This window comes from Leptinotarsa decemlineata, unplaced genomic scaffold (genome assembly GCF_025532065.1).
Source record: "Leptinotarsa decemlineata unplaced genomic scaffold, Ldec_3_MD MMD2_P_RNA_scaffold_12, whole genome shotgun sequence".
Taxonomy (NCBI): domain Eukaryota; kingdom Metazoa; phylum Arthropoda; class Insecta; order Coleoptera; family Chrysomelidae; genus Leptinotarsa; species Leptinotarsa decemlineata.
In genome coordinates, this window is record NW_027412526.1 from 5098588 (window position 1) to 5119465 (window position 20878).

The 20878-nt window shown below is 37.8% G+C and overlaps 1 protein-coding gene across 1 annotated transcript in view; it reads right to left on the minus strand.

The window, feature by feature from the left end:
* Rgk3 (Rad, Gem/Kir family member 3) overlaps nt 1-20878 on the minus strand; it is a 224679-nt gene that overhangs the window by 99457 nt on the left and 104344 nt on the right. The window lies entirely within an intron of this gene.

The window sequence follows — 20878 nt, forward strand, 5'->3', positions numbered from 1 at the left end:
TACGTATTGATTACGTCCGTTAAGTTGACAGTATACTAATATATAATTTGTGCATGTGGCAATGTGCACAAGTCTATATGCAGTCCATCTAGCCTCTCCCTCCAGAAAAATGTAGAAAAGAGGTATATCTAGAAGGATCTCCATGACCGCTGACGGTGCGGTACTGATGGTACCACAGATGGTCAGACAAGCCCGCCTCTGTAAGCCAGAGAGCTTCGCCTGGGCCGTTTTCTATAAAGCCTTCGGCCACCAGGCAATTTCATCATAAGTGATCATTGCTCTGACAATCATCACATAAATCGAATGGATTTTTTGGGGCCTAAACACCAAATTTTATCACAAATCCTCCGACATATCCATAGGGACAGTCTGGCTTTGTGTAAAACTTTCTCCAACTGAGCGTTCCAGGTGAGTTTTTTATCAAGGACAATGCCAAGATATTTCACCTCCGTTCCAAACGGAATGACCTCACCATTGAGGGAAACTGGCGTTGGATCGTCCAATTTTCTACTCCTGGTGAAGAGGATTAACACAGTCTTGCTGGGGTTGACAGACATCTGCTCCCTCAGGCACCAACTGTGAACGACGTCAATCGTTCTTTGGAGGATATTACAAGCTACCCTTCCCGACGTGGACCTTGTCAAGATGACCAGGTTATCTGCATAAGCTTGCAGATCTTCTTTCTTTCTGTCGAGGAAATCGAGCGGACTATCCACCAGGAGCGACCACGGAAGGGGAGATGGTACCCCACCTTGAGGGCAGCCCCTGGTGACCCTGAACCTGATAGCCTCGCCTTGAAGAGTCGAAGTTGCGGTTTTGTTTACCAGCATGGCATATATCCAGTCAGTTATGATCGATTCTATACCTTTTCTAACCTAACCTATAGATTTACGTATTGCATTGTCAAATGCTCCTTCAATATCGAGAAATACAGCAACCGCAATCTCCTTTATTTGATGCAGAATCTGTCGTTTTGCCGGTTTGTTAAGTATACTGGTGATTATTCGTGGATGATGCATATAATCCCACCCCCTTGATGTGTCAGTATATAATGAGTTATATCATGAAATTCAAATCGGAAAAATTTATTTGCATTGAACATTCTCAGTGGATACTCATTCACTTTTATCGAAATGAGCACTTTTGCCACTGTAACACAAGTCGATCCATTCCGTCAGCATAAAAATTGTGTACTCGGGATTCGATGAAGTCGATGAAGGCTGTTCCTGCCTGGTCCAGATTGTTGAAAGTTCTACCAGTGAGAAAGTTATCGGAGTGCTTGAAAAGATGGTAGTCGGTTGGCGAGACAGAACTTGTCTTGTGGTTTCTCTAGAGGGTCGGATATAAACCCATACACTTCAGATTTACTTACCTGTTTACCTACAAGATGCGCATATATTCCTTGACTGTCATATGAAAAAGTAGTTACATAAAAATTTCATTTTTCATTGTGAAATCTCAATGCACCAACTAGATGATTGGATTGATTGAACCCATTACTCAGTTTTGACAGTCGGTTCAGTCTCCCATTACAGATGAATGACGAGAAGTTTGACATCCCCTGTAATGTAAAGCCAATTACGATTTCAATAACCCCTCCAACGCCTTTCTCATTATAGTCGATATATCAATAACCATATCGGGATGCAATATGTTTCGAGTTACGTGGTTTATTATCTTTCCATTTATCATTAATATCTCTTTCACGCCTAAAAACAAGGTAAATAAATCAACATTGGCGCATATGTTTTCACGGTTCTCCAATATCAATCAAAATATGTACCGATATATGTGTTAGATGTAAAAGCTGACAGTACGAGAGATATCAGATGTTTTTTTTTTATCAAAAGAGCAGAAAAAGCTGTTCATGTGTCGGAATTATCACTTACAGTGGAAAAACAGGATATTCACATACACAAGCAGTTGAAAACCGAAATCGTTTTAATGCAAATGGTTCATAAACGACAAAACTGGAACAGTGATCTGGACGCGCGTTACACCAACCAAGTTTACTCATGTCCAACATGGTCATGGAATGAAACTGTTTACAGTGTAACGCTCTTTATGCGTTACGGGTCACTTTGAGGCCGAGTTCAGGTCACGGATTGCCTCGGGCGCCAGCTTTCGGCGTGGTGTGCTCCACGTGCTCCGGGCAGCGTCAGTGAAAAAAGTATAATTCACCAGGGGTCACTATGGTATCGACTGAATTATTTGTGGCCAGTACGGCAGGCTTGAATTGCCGTCCTGGATTCGAATCCTGGGTACCTACTGTTTTTTGTCTAACGGTTTGCCTTTATCTGGATCTCAAACGGAGCTGGAACTTTATTGAAACTGAAACTGGAACTGAGACTGAACTGTCTTGGTTGTTCGTGTCATCTACATTTTCTACAGACTGAAAATTTTTCCCTTACCCTTTCAACTGAGGTTCGTCAGGAGGACGAATGATTCATAACGTGAGGTGTTTTGGTGGCGACATAAAGGTCAATGACATTTATACCGCTCTGGCCTTGTGTACCCCTTTCTGACTGGGGCATTTGATGAACAAACTGTTTTAACAGACGTCCTGGGACCATCACTCAACCGAGCGACGGGGCCTTCTGAATCGAGTGGGGTCGTCTATAGTGTAATCTACAGCTTCCCTGAATAATGGGTTATCATGGAGTTTCCGCTGAGCCGAAAACTCTCTGATTCCTCGACTGAATGGACTGCCGTATAGTTAACAGCTTCAAATCTCTGTGGATGGCTTCATTCCGCACGAACCATGGAACATTCACCAGCATCCTGATTAGTTTGTTTCGCAACCTTTCCAAAATGGAAAGGTTTGACGGGGCGGTTTGCCCCCAATTGACGGGGCGGTTTGCCCCCAAGCGCCTGAAGCATACATAATGACAGGCTTGAACATCGTATTGCATAGTAGAATTTTATTTTTGAGATTGAGCTTTGAGTTCTGAGGATAGAGTTTTGCTATCCTCGACTGCACTTTGCTCTTGATATAATCAATGTGATTTGCCCAGGTGAGTCGGCGATCTACCCACAGACCTAGGTACTTAACTCGCGTTTTACATTCGATCTCCCTGCCTGAAATCGTGACCCTATCGCCTGAGTTTTGTCTGGATTCACCCGAATCTTCCAGTCAAGGTACCAGCGTTCGAGGTCGTCCAATGCGCGTTGCATGTAGACCACCGCCAACGCTCGACCCATGGAAGAATCGAGGAAAGCCGTATCATCGGCGTAAAGGGAAACCTTCACGTGATCGAACCACGGAAGGTCGCTCACGAAAAAAGCTGTACAATAGTGGAGACAGCACAGCTCTTTGAGACACCCCAGCCTGGATTACCTTGACGGGAGACAGGGTCCCTTCAACTCGGACCTGAAATGTTCTGCCTTTTAGAAAGGACCTAATCTACCAGATCAGGCCCCGAGGCAGGTCGAAATCGAGCATTTTATCTAGCAGGCCTTCATTCCATACCGGCTTGCTTGCGTCCAGGAGGACGAGATGAACCGTCTTTCTATTGTTTACCTATGAGAGGTAGTTTTCGACCAGTCTCACGGCCTAGCTCGGTGGAGTGTGCCCTCCTGAAGCCGAATTGTTCTTGGTCTTCAACTTCTTCTGTTAGCTTTTGTAGCTTTCAGCCAACTTAGCCGTTGAGCAAAGCAGACTAATCGGACGATGATTCTGGGGAACCAGCGAGTTTTGGCCCTGTTTTGGATTCATGACGACCACGGCATGCTTCCGTCTTTGGGGTTAGTATCTGAGGGCTACTCAGCTGTTGATTATATCCAGCAGATATCTGATGAAGTTCTCCGGGAGCTACTTCAACAACCTATTGTTGATTGAATCAATTCCCGGAGCCTTCTTGGGTTTGGAGGCCCTAATGTACCCCTTCAGTTCTTCCTCTGAAGCTGGACGAATCACGTCGTCATCATTTTCTCTAAGGATGCGCCGAACCCGGTGTTTCAGCTGGATATCACGGTCAATATCATCATCCGGATCAACGTTAAGTCGAAACTGACTCTCCATTGTGTCTGCAAAGGCCAACGCCTTCTTGGCGGGGGAGTAGCAGATGCCACGCTGTCCGTGAAGAGGAGAGGAAGCGGTTTTTCTCTTCTCGATCCTGCGGATGACTCACCATAGCTCATCATCCCCAGGTACGATAGATTCCAAACACTCGCTCCACCTCTCGTTTCTATAGTCAGTGATGGCCTGTTTAACCTGGTTGGCTATCCTGCTAGCCGCAGCCTTGTCTCCAGGGTAGAGAGTCCGCTGATTAACTCGTCTGAGTCGATTTCTCTCTCCCGGATAAGGTTCTTTATCCTGAGAGGAAATTCATTGTATCTCCGCAGAGGACACTCTATCCTGGTTGTGGCTGCGCGGAAAGCGTTGTTCACAGATAATTCGAAATCTGCCACTGCCGCGTCGAGACTGATCCTTGGTAGATGCTCTCGAGATTATTTGAAATGAAGTTCCACGCGGTGTCCGGTAATGGGCTAGTTGTGCCCTCCATCGGTGGTACGGTGTATTAACAAATAACGTATGATTTTCAAACCTTATTGGCGACCTGGCATAATACAGTTTCCTATCGCTATAGAGTGGCAAATCGCATTGGCGACCTGGGTTTCCTATCGCGATAAAGTGGCACTTTGCCCTAGGAAGGTATTAATTCAGTCGGGGTCAAATAAATAACGAAGCAATAATATGAACACAAAATAAAAAAGCTGTTTCTACCTGACGTACTACTGGGGAAATTAGTAACTTCGTTACAAAAGGTAAACAGTTATTTCTTCGAAAAGCACAGATCCAAATGGTGCATTTTTTAAAACGTTATAATGGATTTTCATCAAGTAATGGTCAGCTCTATCATATTTTTGTATAGAGAATAAAATTCTTCATCGATCAGTATATTCCATGACACAGTAGAATGAATATTTATTGAGATATAGAGGTACAAAAACGCATGACATTAAAACTAAGAACATTTTTCAGATAACCTCATAACAGGTCTCCCAACAAAGACTTCCAAACTTTGACAATTAATAACGGACATCTTGTTGAAATAGTTGTAATTTTTTCAGTCTCTTTTACCAAATCACTATAAACGGATATAGCATTCAACAACACGTGTAAATAATGAAATTGTTTTCATCAGGATGGGTGCTCTGATCGAGCAACGTCCGCGCGTTCGTCCATTTTACAGTGGCCATAATCGTCCTACCAAGAGCACTATTCGCAATGTGGTGGATAAATTTGAGTCCACTGGTTCACTAAACGATTGCCCAACACCTATCACTCGACGAAACACAAGATCCATCGAAAGCATAGCCGCTGTTTGTGAGAATGTGCAGGAGAATCTGTGGCAGTCGATTTCGCTTCGCTCACAAAAACTCGGCCTTTCGCAGACCACAAATAGGCGAATTTTGCGTCTTCCCTTGGGCCTACACCTGTACAAAATTCAACTCACTCAGGAACTGGAGATAAACGACCATAGATAACGATGGTGTGTTCACTGAATAGGCTCTGGAACAGTAACGGACCTTAATTTTCATCGAAAAATCATATTTAGCGATAAGGCCCTTTTCTGGATGAAGGGGTACGTGAACAAACAAAATTGTCGAATTTGGGACAATACTAATCGAAATGAGATCCAAGAGAGGTACCCTGAATTTTTATTACATGATAATCTGGATAAGAAAATTCAAGTTGACACTATTTGTACAGATTTCAGCAAGGCTTTTGACAAAATTAGTCATAATACATTACTTCGGAGACTAGCTGAAGTGTGAGTGGTGTTATAATAATAATAATAATAATAATAAATGAATTTATTGACATCTGAAATAACATGACACAATATGGAGAAAAACAAAATACAAATTTGTCAATAGGATACAAGATTGAACAGAGTTCATTCTTCCTCTTGCACCTCACAAAAAAAATGAAAAAGATGAAAAACAAAAAAAAATAACAAAGTACCTAAGATAAAATTGGAATTGTGAAAGCGGGTACAACATTTAATTCATAAGGCGGATATCGATACAAACATAAGTATACTACAAATATTTCAGTTATGGCCTACAAGATCCAATGTGTCATAGAATATATTCGGGTATTATTGATTTTTCAGAAGGTGTTTTTTCAGGCAGTACCTGGAACTGGAAACAGATTTCGACCGAAAGGAAGATGATAGGTTGTTATAGAATTCAGCTATCGTATATGTAAATGACCTTTTGAATAGTTCTATGGAGTGTCTTACAACATGGATCATAGGTATAGGCAATGTAGGTATAAATACTCAGATCTGAATGTAATCTAGTTCAGTTTTGAAAATGGTGGAATGACCGAAACTAGTTAATGAATGGAAAACTATCGTAGAAAATAGATAAAAGTGTGTTTCTATAGTGTATCCCCAGTAAAAGATGAGAAGCGTTTATGAAAGACCCTATATATATCAAACAAGAATCATTATTGAAATTATAAAATCAAGTAACTGAGTCTTCAAGATCGGCATCGTGCGAACAAATCTATTCGATGGATAAACACTTCCAATTCTATTCAATTCGAGTTAGTAAACTGCAGAAATCGCCTTTGTAAACTTCAGTGAAGGTCTTTTTGAAGGACGTTTTTCGATATTCGGCGTGATATTGGCAAAAAATTATTATTTTCTGCTATGACTTTGATAGCTCCCACTTTGCCTCATGATTAGGGTTCATTAATATACCTGTCTTCTCTTGACACAATAATATACAGTGTTCATATTCGAAACTTTTTTATCTAGCTCTTTGACTATGGATATGAAATATGCATGCACTCAAAAATATCACAGCCATCAAACCCATTTATTTATTTACGTTTCGGAAGGTGAACTTGAACGACTGAAATAAGTTTGTGGAGGATTTTTGTTTTACTTGGAGTTATTTCAGAATATCAATCTAGAACAGCGTTTTTAAACATTTTGGCCTGGGGACCCACCTTCATTGTGGATTTTTTTCCACGACCCACATATTGAATAATATTAAGTATAATTATTTTTTTTTTCACCGTAGTGTGCGCTGGTCAGGCCCTATCCCCCGAAGCCCTGATACATTCGAGAGGGCGCGCCAGCATAATCAACCAATGACCACTCCCCACACCGTGGGGTAAGTGATCATTGAGTCCGAGAATCATGTGCCCTGAGCAAACGCAGTGAGCCAAGAATGACAGCCTTCTGCATCTGTGCGGCTAAGATTTCTGCCTTAGTGCGACAAGCTGGTATGATTTTTAGATTCGAGAGTAGAGAAGACATCATTCCACCAAGGACTCCAACAATCAGAACGACCATCTTGACAGAGTGATCTGGATAGAGTCTGCGGAGTTCGAAGAGAAAATCTCGATATTTTATCCGTTTTTCCTCCTCTTTTCTGACGATATTCGTCTCGCCAGGAGCTGAAAACTCCACGACAAATATCGTTTTGGTCTGGTGGTCGAGAAGGACTACATCAGGCTTATTAGCTTGTATGAGCCTGAGAGTGGGAAACGAATAGTTCCAATAAATTCGGCACTTCTCATTCCCCACAACGGATTCAATATCCCCGGAGCGTAGGGCAACACCGGTGTCTCGTCAATACCGTAAGAGTGCCGTAGATGGTAATATAGCACTCTTAGGGCCGCGTTATGTCGATGGATATAGGCCGAGGCCGCATATGCTGGACATGCTGATAGCAAGTGCATTAGGGTCTCGGGCGCCTCGCGGCAGGCCCTGCACCTTGTGTCAGGAACCTCTATACCCATCACGCGACTGCGGTAGACTAAGGTGTTGAAGACACCATCCTGGCAAGCCATGATGAACCCCTCAGTTTCCGACTTCAGCCCACTCGACCTGAGAAAAGCGAACGTCAGGCGCTTTGATAAGCCAAGGTCTTCAATGTTATTGAAGAAGACCCCATGCATTGGCTTATCCAGAAGTAAGGTGATCTCTGCGGCTTTTATCTGGGCTTTTTGCTGAACGGGTTCCAACTCGGTGACAGAGTTGTAGTCACCTCGTTCAGAGTCGAAAACTATACCGAGTTCATCAGCTGCTCGAGCAGCTGCCCTAAGGAGAAATGCTCCAATTCCTGCTCTCTCATGGTCACGGACCATGCAGAGAAGGGGATCCGAACTCCTGATGACTTTACATCATTATTATCGTTATATTATAAATTATATTATGAATTCACTATTGAGGAATACACCTCTAAATGAAAATGGTAAAGGTGATATATATCTAATGAATGAACGTTCAAGCCAGTCTCGGATATACCTACACAGTAGGTTGAATGGACTGACGCCAATCAGAAAACAACTACTCCCTTGGTTAATACCACGAAGGGCGTTGGATTATATCAGTACAGGAATCTTCACAGAAAATGTCCTGCATGTGCAATTGGCAATACAACTGAAAGAGTCGACTCTCAATTTTGCAACGGGCACACTTGCAGACCGATTTCGGTCTCATTAGCCACTCGTCAGTGCAAGATAGTGGCCATTATTATGATATTCCATAATTGAAAATCGGAATTCTTTCAGAGTATTTCATTCCTCTTCCTAAGTTGGAGCGAACAACAAAATGTCACTCCATCTAGTGGACCAGGTACTAACCAACTGCATATCCGAAATTTGCCCAATTCCTCTGAATAAGGAAGAAAGAAAAACTTTCTTATCTGTCTTTGCTTGAAGACTGGTAGTGAACAAATCTAAAGAAACGAACTTTAAACGTTCAAGTCAGTCTCGGATATACCTACACAGTAGGTTGAAAGGACTGACACCTATCAGTAAACAACTATTCTCCTGGATAATACCACGAAGAACGTTGGATTATATCCAACAGGCAGGACAAGCAGGAAATTTTCTGTGAAGATACATCACTACAGCTAACTAAATTTACTAATGAAACAGATAAAGGTGAATATTTTGTAGCTGTCTTTTCAGATTTCAGTCGGGCCTTTGAAACGATTGATAGAAGTATTTCGAGGGTTTGAGGGAATCGTTTATGAATGTATAAGTAATTAATTATCAAATAGGAAACAGAGAGTACGTGTGAACAATTATTTCTCATCATATATATAACAAATCACACAGAAGTACCACAAGGTAGTGTGCTTGGTCCCCTATTATTCATTCTGTATCTGAATGATATACAATTATTTACAATCTGTGACTTCACCAAATTATTTGCAGATGATACCTTTTTGGCCTGTACTGGAGTAAATTTAGAAGAAACAGTTGGCAGAATGAATAAGGTTCTAAAGAAAGTAGAAAAATATCTGAAAACCAATAAAATGAAACTCAACGTTAAAAAACTAAAGCAATTATAATCACCAAATTCAAATATAATCAAATAAATACAAACAACATAAATACAAAAATTGAAGATGACCGTATAGGAATAGTAAGTAACATCAGTGAAGTAATAGGATTTCAACTTGATCACTTCAAGTATATTTTATTCTCTTTTAATCTGAACAAAGTGCAATAAATACAAAAACTATAAAATCGGGGAATGAGAATAATTTTAAAATGTAATAGGTATACATACACCAATTTCTACCATGCTATTTGCTCTACAATGACTCTCAGTATCCAAAAGATTATTCTATTGATCCATAATTTTCAATTATAAAATACTAAATGAAATGACCCCACCATACTTGCTATAATCAATTACTTTCAATAAGGAAACTCATCACCATTCATCACAACAGTCACATTCATAGAAATAGAACAAATATAAAAAATAGTGATATACCTGATTCAATTAATTCTACTCCATTATTGAATATTTTCAAGAGCGAACTGTTAAAATATATTAATGATGGAAAATGAATATTTCTTTTTGTTCAGTTCAAATATTGTATGTACATAAAGTTGTATTATTTATATAAATATTGTTGATTATACTATACAGTGTGTAACAACTAAAACTTAACAGAGCCGTTTTTGAATATAAAAAGTAAGATTTTCAAAAGAAGCTCGGACAAGTCGATTTGTAATTAAAAGGGAACACCTTTCAGAATAATCAGATTTTTTGTAGTATGCACCCCCTCGGAGGGGTGCGTCCGACGACCCTTATTTAGATAGGGAAAGTAGGTCGAGTGGCACCTTGTTTTAAAGGTCTTTCGGATACCTTTACATCTCTGTCAAAAAAAAACTTTTGTAACGATTAGTTTTCCAGATAATTTGAAGATTTAAAGATATTTTTAAAAAAAATCAATATATTACGAGAAGATTTTAGGTAAATTGGGTGGCACCTACTCATTAAGGTTGCCTTTTGACGTGAATATTTTAGGCTTCTGATATAAAAGTGAATCATACTAAAAACTTACCTATACAACGAATACAACCTGCTGATTTCGCAAAAAAGTTTAAAAAACTGTTTTAGGGTTAGTGAATCCCAATAGTTGTTTTTGAAGCACACACAAAAAAAGTAACACCTAATAAGGGTAACTCACATAGCAAATTTAGAGTAAATGTGCGCCATTTTGCTCCATGCAACAATAAAGATTTTGTTCGAATTTTGCTCTTATATTATTCAACATCTCAGGAGTTGTAGCAAGGCATCCATCAATAATTCTACGACGTAATTCATCCAAATTGGCTGGCTGTGTAGCATAAACTTTATACTTTAAATATCCCCACAAAAAGTAGTCCAATGGTGTTAAATCTGGTGATCGTGCTGGCCATTCAATTGGACTTCTTCTGCCAATCCATTGTCCTTCAAAATGATTATTCAAAAAAGTTGGAACCTTCTGGGCATAATGGGGTGGTGCACCGTCTTGTTGAAAATATATAAATTTATCTTGACATCTTGGATCTTTTTTGATTATTTCAATTCTACGAGGTTATATTGCCTCTTCAAGAAGTTGTAAATAGGAATCACCGGTTAAATTTCCATCAATGAAAAATGGTCCTTAAATATTATTGCCTAATATTCCGGCCCAGACATTCAAGTTTTGGGGATGTTGGGTATGTATTTCTGCGTATTGTTTCAGGTTTTCATCCGACCAATAACGGCAATTGTGACGGTTCACCAACCATTTAAATAAAATGAGCTTTTGTCCGAAAAACAGATGTTATAAAGCAGCTCGGGATTTTGCATTAATCTCTCACTCATGCCCTCACAAAACTCCTGTCTTCGGTCAAAACCATCCTCATTGAACAAGTTCATGAACAAGTTCAATTTTGTAAGGATGGAATTTGTGGTTTTTAAGGATTCTCCATGCGCTCATAAGGCTTATTCCGGCCATTGCTGATAAACCTCTGGTACTTAACCTGGGATTGGCGATGACTTGACCAATCACTTCAATCGCATTATCGTCATTCACTTCCCTTCTTTGAACATTTCTTTTCTTATTTAAAACCAAACCTGTCTCCCTGAATTTTGTGACCAAATCCAGAACGTGATTTCTTCTTAGGTGTTTACCAAGGTTTTGCTCGTTGAATGAAATTGATGTTCTATTATCACTTTGGTCGTTGCCAAAAAATAAAGCAATAACTGAATCCCTTTCATCAAGTAGTGTAAGGCATTTTTAAACAAATAATAATACACGACCCGTTTAAACAAAACAATCGAACGATGTACTAATGAAAACTGGAAGAAGAGGAGTGGGTATTGATTTCAAAAAAGGGATTTTATTTAACAAAAAAACTGAAGAAGAACTGTTCAAAAAATTTTTTGTTTAGGCATACAAGTTACCGAGTGGTCTGTCTAATGTATTATTAACATTGCAATTTTAACTTCAAATTATCTCGATAACTAATCGTTACAAAAATTTTCTTTTAACAGAGTTGTAAAGGTATTCGAAAGACCTTTGAAACAAGGTGCCACGCAACCTACTTTCCCTATCTAAATAAGGGTCGTCGGACGCACCCCTACAAAAAATCTGATTAGTATGAAAGGTGTCCCCTTTTAATTAGAAATCGACGTGTCTTGAGTTTTTTTAAAAATCTTACTTTTCATATTCAAAAACGGCTCTGTTAAGTTTTCGTTGTTACACACTGTATATTAAGTTAGCTTACCTGTATATTAGGGAATCCTAATCCAATAAAAATTCTCCACCAAAGTGGAGAATACAATTCAAAAGTATTAAGTGTTTTAATCTGTCGCCGCGACCTACAGGTTGGGAACCACTGTTCTAGAAACCTATTTGAATATATTACAGTAAATGTTTAGCGTCAAGGAAAGACAAAGGTTTTGCGCTCCCAACAGAAATATATAATGATCGAAGAATCGGCAATAATTTCTGAAAAAAAAATGTTTGAAGATGAATATCTTCAATTGTTATACTTGGCGATGTTTAAGAATCAGCTTCGATAAGATATCATTGTCATAATCAGCGAGAGTATCTTTAGAACTAAGAATCTTGATATCAGATGAGATATCGCCCTCTCCAACTTTATTTAAAATAATATTTGTGATATTTCTTTTGGCTCATTTGCCAATAGCTGGCGGAATATCAGAGGATTTGTTATTTATCGTTTCAATGTTCCTATTCATCAATGTTGTTAGAGATATTTTTCTTTCCTCTTCCGAGTTTTGTATAGGGAGAACCCTGAATGCGGAAGTAAGGAGATTTTACCAACTGGAAAAGGAGTTCTGAATTTCACTTTCATCGATGACTTCAAATAAGATGGATGCTACACAAATTCTAGCTAACCTGGGGATACGTCTCCCCACAATATTGGTGGAGTTCTTTAAAGCAGTTAATATTTTGAATCATGGTAATGTAACTTGTTCTGTTTAGTTCGGATCATTGCTGAAATTCTCAATTGACGATTCCTTCGGAATCAAAATGCTCTGTTCTGAATTTGACATTGACACATTGAGAATTTTTCTATTATGAATTTTGAGGCCAGTTTTGAATCTGAATTATTTAGGGCAAGTTGTGTAGATATTGTCCATGTCGTATGATTGTTTCAATTTATCATTATGAGCGGAGTCCATTCAAATCAGCGATAAAAAATGTATTTAGAACTGAAAACTTGGACTGAACCTTTATGACTCATCCACAAATAGGAATCACTTGATAAAAAGCGCTACGCGAAGAAGCATGACTTACTACGAATTGGCACGTTACCCAACCATTCTGTGCTCATTATAAAATAATGTCAGCAAATAGAATAGGCAGTTTGTTTTGTCTGATGTGTCAATTTCCGTGTAGAAGTATGCGTTTAAAATTCTAGAAAATATTTTATTGTCGGGCGTAAATAAATAGTGGTATTTTTAGCAATCTCGTGAATTGTGCATATGGAATTTCCTCGAATAATTTGTTTACTCACATGACTCAATCATTTAATGTAGTAGTTTTGGAGACAAAATGAAAAACATGTTCGAAATGTAGAAGTTTTTTCATGTCACTTTAAACAAATAAGGTGTTGCGTGTTAATTTACTTTTCATGATATTCATCAAATTAGGTACCTGAAAAAATCACATACAACCTAGATGTTTATTCATTTATTGCTTGTTTATTGTAATAACAGAATGGAGAATAAGGAAAAATGCCCATTTTTGTAATAGTATTTACATGAGATCCATTGAATTCTAGTTTTCGATACCCTGTACATTCAATTTCATTTATACATCATTCAATCACGTACTGTCATGAATGTAGTTAATTGCAGCTTGCATAACGAATAAATCTACTTTCTACCACATCACAGTATTTTTTTCACAACCCACTCTCCGAAAGTAGCAAACCACATGTTTTTACTAGTAAAACCCTATTATTCCCTCCAAACGTTGTCCCTATTATTTAGAGGCGTTTGTAGGTTATAAAGAATTAGGTCTTCACTAAGACAATGTTGAACAAGATTTTAAATCTTTTTCTTTGAGAGAATCTAATTTTCTGTCCCCAAAATCATATTCTCCATCGATTCAACTTACTATTTAGTGAGTTAATATTGCAATTTTAATAGTTTAGTTTATTCCAAAGTTTCCAAATCGGTTTCAATAGAAACTGTACAATATTGAATCATAAAACTTTTTGGAATATTTTGAAAAGAAAATGTTGAAACAATTGGATTTTTAACACGACATCCAACCAGATTGGCTGAGAAATAACGATGGCTGGTACCACAATCAAAAGGAAAGCCCGGCTTTTAAGATCCTGCCGACTGCGTCAAATAGTTGAAATTCTATTCTTACTTTTTGTCTGACTATTTTGACGGACATACAGGTTTGTTATCTGTTTCCCTTCATTTTGAGTATCATTAGAGAATCTGTTGAAGTGTCGAAATAAATTAGAAATATCACAATTTGAGGCGGGATTTTTATAGTGAATACGGGTTTTGAAAACGAAGAAAGATTGTTTTCCGAAATGTTAACCCCTTGAGAAAGCTATGTATCAATATTCAATTTTTCAATTGAATTAGCTGATGTCACAGGGGTTTGCGTGCGAACTGTATGGATAATCAAATCAGAGATGATAAAAATTGACAACATTTTCAACTCCAAATAAAAAATGTATCAAAAATAACAAATGAGGAATATTCCTTCTGAAAAAAACATACGGAAACCTGAATTATATGCCCTCAAGAACAACAAATAGATCAGCAAATCACAACGCTGTACGATTACCGCCATATCACCCGGATTTGTATCCAAGTGAGATGGCTATGGCTGGACTGAAATATTACGTGTCAAATTCAAATGTTATTTAAGTTTCAATGATGTCATGCAATATTGCGATAATTTTTTAAACATTTTTTTTTCGAGCAAGGAAATTTGAGGACTTGGCCCTTCAGAACGGTCCATAAGATCACCTGATATGACACCTCTAGATGTTTCTGAGGAAAAAAGTGACACCCAAATTGTATGATACACAACCGCCATTCATTTCGAAACTCTTGGATGGAAAAAGTGGTGCTTGTAACAAAATTACTCCAGGAACATCTCATGAAATCGGTTCAGTAGGTACGTAGTTACATCTAGGATACCACAGGGTTCTCATCTTAGACCTCTTTTATTTTCAATTTTTAGAAACCTTTTTGAATATTTCTAGCCTACTATTTGCAGACGACCTGAAACTATATTGTAAAATCGACGACATTACTGACTGTCAACGTGTACATGAATAAGATGTAATCAAACTTTAGTATGATAATAATCGTCTACAACTGAACGTATCAAAATGTAAAATAATATCATTTACAACGAAAACGCGAACTTTAATGTACGATTATTCAATCAGTACTACAATCAACCGCATATACGAGATAAAAGATCTTGGTATAACATACGACAGTAAATTAACATTTACAACACATGTAAGGTCTATGACTGCTGATGCAAATAGGATGCTTGGATTCATTTACAGAAATGGCAAAAACTTCAAAAGTACTGCCACCTTCAAATTGCTATATTTTGCGTATGCCAGATCTAAGTTAGAGTATGGCTCTGTGTTATGGGATCCAGTTTACGACTACCAAAAACATCAATTGAGAGCGTAGGAAGTTCCTAAAATACCTATGTCTTAAAGTTGATGGACAATACCCCACAAGAAGCAGCGATCATAACATTTTGTTGACACGATTTGATTCGGAAAATAGGAGAGTTATCCTTGGTATAAAATTCCTGCATAAATAACTAAACAACAATATTGAGAGATCAATTTCTTAGTACCAAGAAGTGAAGGTCGACACAATCTGAAATTCTATTGCGAAGCATCACGCACGAATGTTATGCTACGATCACCATTGAATTTTATGCGCAGTAGCTTCAATAAAATCTGTGAACATTGCGATATTCTCGCAAACATAAACGCCTTGAAGATATTATATTTCCCATATGTCAGATCCAAGCCAAATGTTTAAACAGGTCGATTTTGCCTTCAAGGGGGAAACATTTTAACAATGTAATAAATCAAATAACGTACACTCCTAAGCAGGATAGCTACCCCTAGAAAATTATTAAATAGCAATAAAGGTTGGGTTGTAATGTGCTTTAGAAACAATTTATTTCCCTCAACAACAGTAATCGATTTTTAGAATTTGATCAAGGAGATTAAAGTGAACTATCTAGTTTTACAATAAACATAAGGGTAACGGTTAAAAAAAAATGGTACAAATAAGATTTAATTTAATAGATGCTCAAAGTGTTCACCAAGTACATGCTGGCAAGTTGAAAATCTGCGGGATGTACAAAAACTTGACTGTTTTTCAAAGAAATAAAAAACTGAATTTGATTTTGTATAAAAAGTTATCTGTGACGTATTCCAAAAACACTTTATTGTGAGATTTTCACTAAATTGTTTTACAAAAACGCAACACGTGTTTCGCCATACAATGGCTTCATCTGGCGTGTCTTTCAACCTATCTGTGAGTAGTAGTTTCTAGCGGTGCTAGTTCATTTATTTATTTATTTATCTACACTGTTGTGTTGTCACTGTCAGCGTGACGTTAAACCCATTACTACTTTTTTTAACTTTTTTAAAATTTTTTGAGAGGATGCCTCACTCAACAGAGTTCCACAGAATAGAAATCTTAATGATGGTTGGTTATGGAGAGAGACATCGAACTCAAGACGAAGTTGTCGATTTGTATAGACAGAAGTACCCAGATTTGCCACCTTTAAATCAAGGTACTATTAGCAAAATTGAAAAGAGATTCCGGGAACATAGGCATGTTAGAGATGTTCCTAGACGAAGGCCATCTAAAATCGATTATAATACGAAATTGGATATACTATTGGCATTTGAAGAACAACCTGTTACTGCAGCCAGGCAAGTTGCTCGTGACAATTCTGTTTGTCATAAATCTGTGCTGAAAATATTAGCGTGTGCAGGCAAACGGCCTTACAAAATGCGTGCAGTCCAAGAGTTACGTGAAGACGATGCAGATCGCAGAGTTCAGTTTTGTGAAATTATGATGCACGCTATTGATGGAAATCAGATATCACCGGAATGGCTACTTTCTTCTGATGAGGCTACATTTACTCTAAGTGGTCATGTTAACAGACAAAATTGTCGCTACTGGTCTGACGTTAACCCGCACTGGGTGAGGGAAACTCACACTCAGTACCCAGTGAAAATTAATGTTTGGGCTGGTATTATTGGTAGGCAAGTGATAGGGCCTATATTTTTCGATGATAATTTGACTGGAGAAAGATATGAGCAGTTTCTTCGAAACGAACTGATTCCGGCCTTATCTGCCCTATACCCTAGTCAGTTAGATCCAGATTTGCCTGATGAAAGGATATGGATGCAGCAAGATGGAGCACCACCACATTATGCTCGCGGCGTGCGTCAATACTTGGACCACATTTTTCCACATAGATGGATTGGCAGAAGAGGTGCAATTGAGTGGCCGGCACGCTCTCCTGACCTTACCCCACTAGACTTTTTCTTATGGGGATACCTCAAAACCAAAATTTATGTAACGAAACCAGAAACCATACATGAACTCCAAGAACGCATTAGGCATGAAATCCGTCAAATATCTCCAGACATTTTGAAAAATGTAAGAAATGAATTTTACCATCGGCTTGGACTATGCCGGCATGTACTTGGTGAACACTTTGAGTATCTATTAAATTAAATCTTATTTATACCATTTTTTTAACCGTTACCCTTATGTTTATTGTAAAACTAGATAGTTCACTATAATCTTCTTGATCAAATTTTAAAAATCGATTACTGTTGTTAAGGGAAATGAATTGTTTCTAAAGCACATTACAACCCAACCTTTATTGCTATTTAATAATTTTCTAGGGTAGCTACCCTGCTTAGGAGTGTATGTAATTTGATTTATTACATTGTTAAAATGTTTCTCCCTTGAAGGCAAAATCGACCTGTTCAAACATTTTCTTCAAAGCTGCGCATTTTTCATAAGACATGTGGATAATTTAAAAATGCTAATTTTTTATGCAAATTATTAAATAGATAGTATCTCGGAAACTAATTGACGAAATTTTAAAAATCGAGCACTGCTGTTTAGAGGAATAATATGTCTTTAAAATTTAATTCAAATCAACCCTTATTGCTATTTAAAAACATTCAGGGGATAGCTACCCTATGTAAGGGATGCATGTAATTTGGTTCATTAGAATGTAGAAATGTATCTCTCTTGAAAACAAAATCGACCTGTCTCAGGAATTTTGCAAGAAACATTCTGCTACAATTCTACTGAATTTATTCCAGTTAAAGGTACCACACTGTATACTCTGTAATAATAGCATTTTCTGTAACTGGGTATTCCTGTTGAGAATAAATCGCTTTTTTTATGAAGTGCTTGGGTGAACTAATTGCAAAGACACATCAAATGGAATTCCTTCACTCCGATTCCTTTCTATTTGCTCTGCAGTGGTTAGAAGGATACACCCGGCATGAACTCTGCTTTTTGATTACACCGAATTATCCCTCCTGTAATTGAAAATGGAACGCGGAGTAGCAAACTCCATCATCGTTTGGGTATTATGTGTTATTATCCCAACATAATGCATGTATTTCTAGAATATGGGCTACATCAATACAGGCTCGCTTCACAATGAGAATCACACTGATAAAGATAAACATAGCTCGATGATTCCACTAGTAAATGTTGACTTAAATTCGAAAATCCGATGAAACAAACAATGTCTGCTTATCCGAGTGTACTAGGAAAATATATTGGGTTTGCTTTAGAGTCCAGGAGCTATTCAGAGACGTACTATCGAACTTTTGGTAGTAATGATATTATTCCTTCAGAAAATTCAGAATTTCATCAGTTGACACTTCCGTTGTCTGTTATGATATAATTATTTGAAATCACTGAAAGAATTGATGAAATTGAAATGAATGAGTATGTTTGAAGGTGGTTAACAATGTTTCGTTGTGCATTTCATCAGTTCGGACTTCCATTGTCTAATATGATATAAATTGATTTGAAATCCCTGAAAGAATCTGTGAAAAAACTGAAAAGATTAGCTGAAAATACAATTTTATTAAGCAAAAAACTAAAATTACAATGAAATATTAAGTAATCATCGAATTACTAAGATATCGTGTACGAAACTACTACTTCCAACTGAAGGACGAATTATTTACGCAAGATGAAGGACTGTCAATGAAATCGCCACTTTCACCAGTCATATCCAACATATATAGTGCTTTTCAGATAAAAGTATCCACCTTTAATAACTTTTGTAATACTGGTATTTAGGAAAAATCCATAAACACGTCAATTTATGTTGGAAGGGGCAAGCATTATGGCTTATTTAAACTTACTGGAAAAGCCACCCCTTCACCCCTAGCATCATCCCTTTTTTTTTAATTACTTCTCATTTTTTTTATGTAAAATTTGGATACTCCTCTTTGAGCTGATTTCAAAAATGTATAATACTTGTAGGTTAAAGTGGTTAGTTTATGAGATAAACAATTTTTCTTTTAATAGCACAAATTTCACTTATTTTTTACTTTCACCTTATTTGCCTGTACTAAAATGGGTTGTACAACAGTTCAAACTCTTTAATCTGTTTAACTGTGCTATTTATTCTACTCCAAAAATCCAAACAACAAAAAACTCTACTTTTTATTAAAGTTTGACATTGTCAACTAGAATTTGTAGTTTGTTTGAAGGTGATTGACAATGTTTCGTGATGAATTTCACTAGTTCGGACTTCCATTGTCTATTATATAAAATGATTTGAAATCCCTGAAACAAGTAAAAAAGAATAATTAAAAAAGAATAGTTGAAAATAACAATTATATTAAGCAACAATAAACCTGAAATGAAATGATAGTACAATAACCTACAAGTAAAAATATAATAATTGAATAAATAAAAATTAAAGGAATGCAAAAAGAAAATAATAAAAATAAAAAAGTGTAGAGATTCCAAGTCACGTTAGTTCACGACGTTTCGATTGTTGGTATCTACAATCGTCTTCGGGTGATGACTGGACTGATTCCTCCGAGAGATGACTATTTTATAGGTCGTTGAAATACTTTCACTTTCTCTACTTTCCATTTTCCGCTTCACTGATTCCGTGAGAGATGACCGATTTGGCGGGGGTTGGTCATTTCTCGTTTGATGATGGGTTTCCATATGTTTCGTATATCTACGCTGGCCTGGCTGAATACGTTGTTGGACAACATGTATGCGGCTTCCTTAAATTTTCTCCTGAACCAATGTTCCTCTTTGTGCAAGATCTCAGCTTGGGACCACTCGATGTTGTGTTAGTGGGTCCAAACATGGTCTGCTATTCCTGATTTGCTGGTTTCTCCTCGCTGTGTGTGCTTCTTGTGCTCGGCAATGCGAATATTCAATGGCCTCTTAGTTTCACCAATATAGGATTTTCCGCACTCACAGGGTATCCGGTAAATGCAATTCTTGGAATCGCAGTCCGCGTTTGGGGGCCTGGTTTTCGTGAGGCTGCTACGGATAGTGTTACCGGATCTGAAGCAGGTTCTAATGTTGTACTTGGAACCAATTCTTCTTATCCTCTCCGATAATCCTCTGATGTAGGGAAGTGCAAGCACTGGTTGTGACGGCTTCTCTTCCTTGCGAGGCTCCTGCTGTCTTTTAGCCAAAGTCTTTTCTACCATCGCTTTGGAATATCCATTCCGCTGAAGATCACTTTTGATGATGTCTAGTTCCTTCTCGAGACCTTCCTTTGTATTACAAAGCCCAAAAGCACGGTCTAATAGAGCCTTGATGATTCCTCTTTTTGTCGATTGATGGTGGTTGGATTCGTGGTTCAGATACTGTCCCGTATGAGTGGGTTTTCGGTATACAGATGTTTCCCACTTAGTGTCGGTTCTCTTCACCAAAACGTCTAAGAATGGCAATTCATTGTGGATTTCCTTCTCCATTGTGAAAGTGATGGAAGGTCTCACGCTGTTGATGTGTTTCAGAAAGGCGTCTAGTTCAGTATTCCCATGGTTCCATATTAT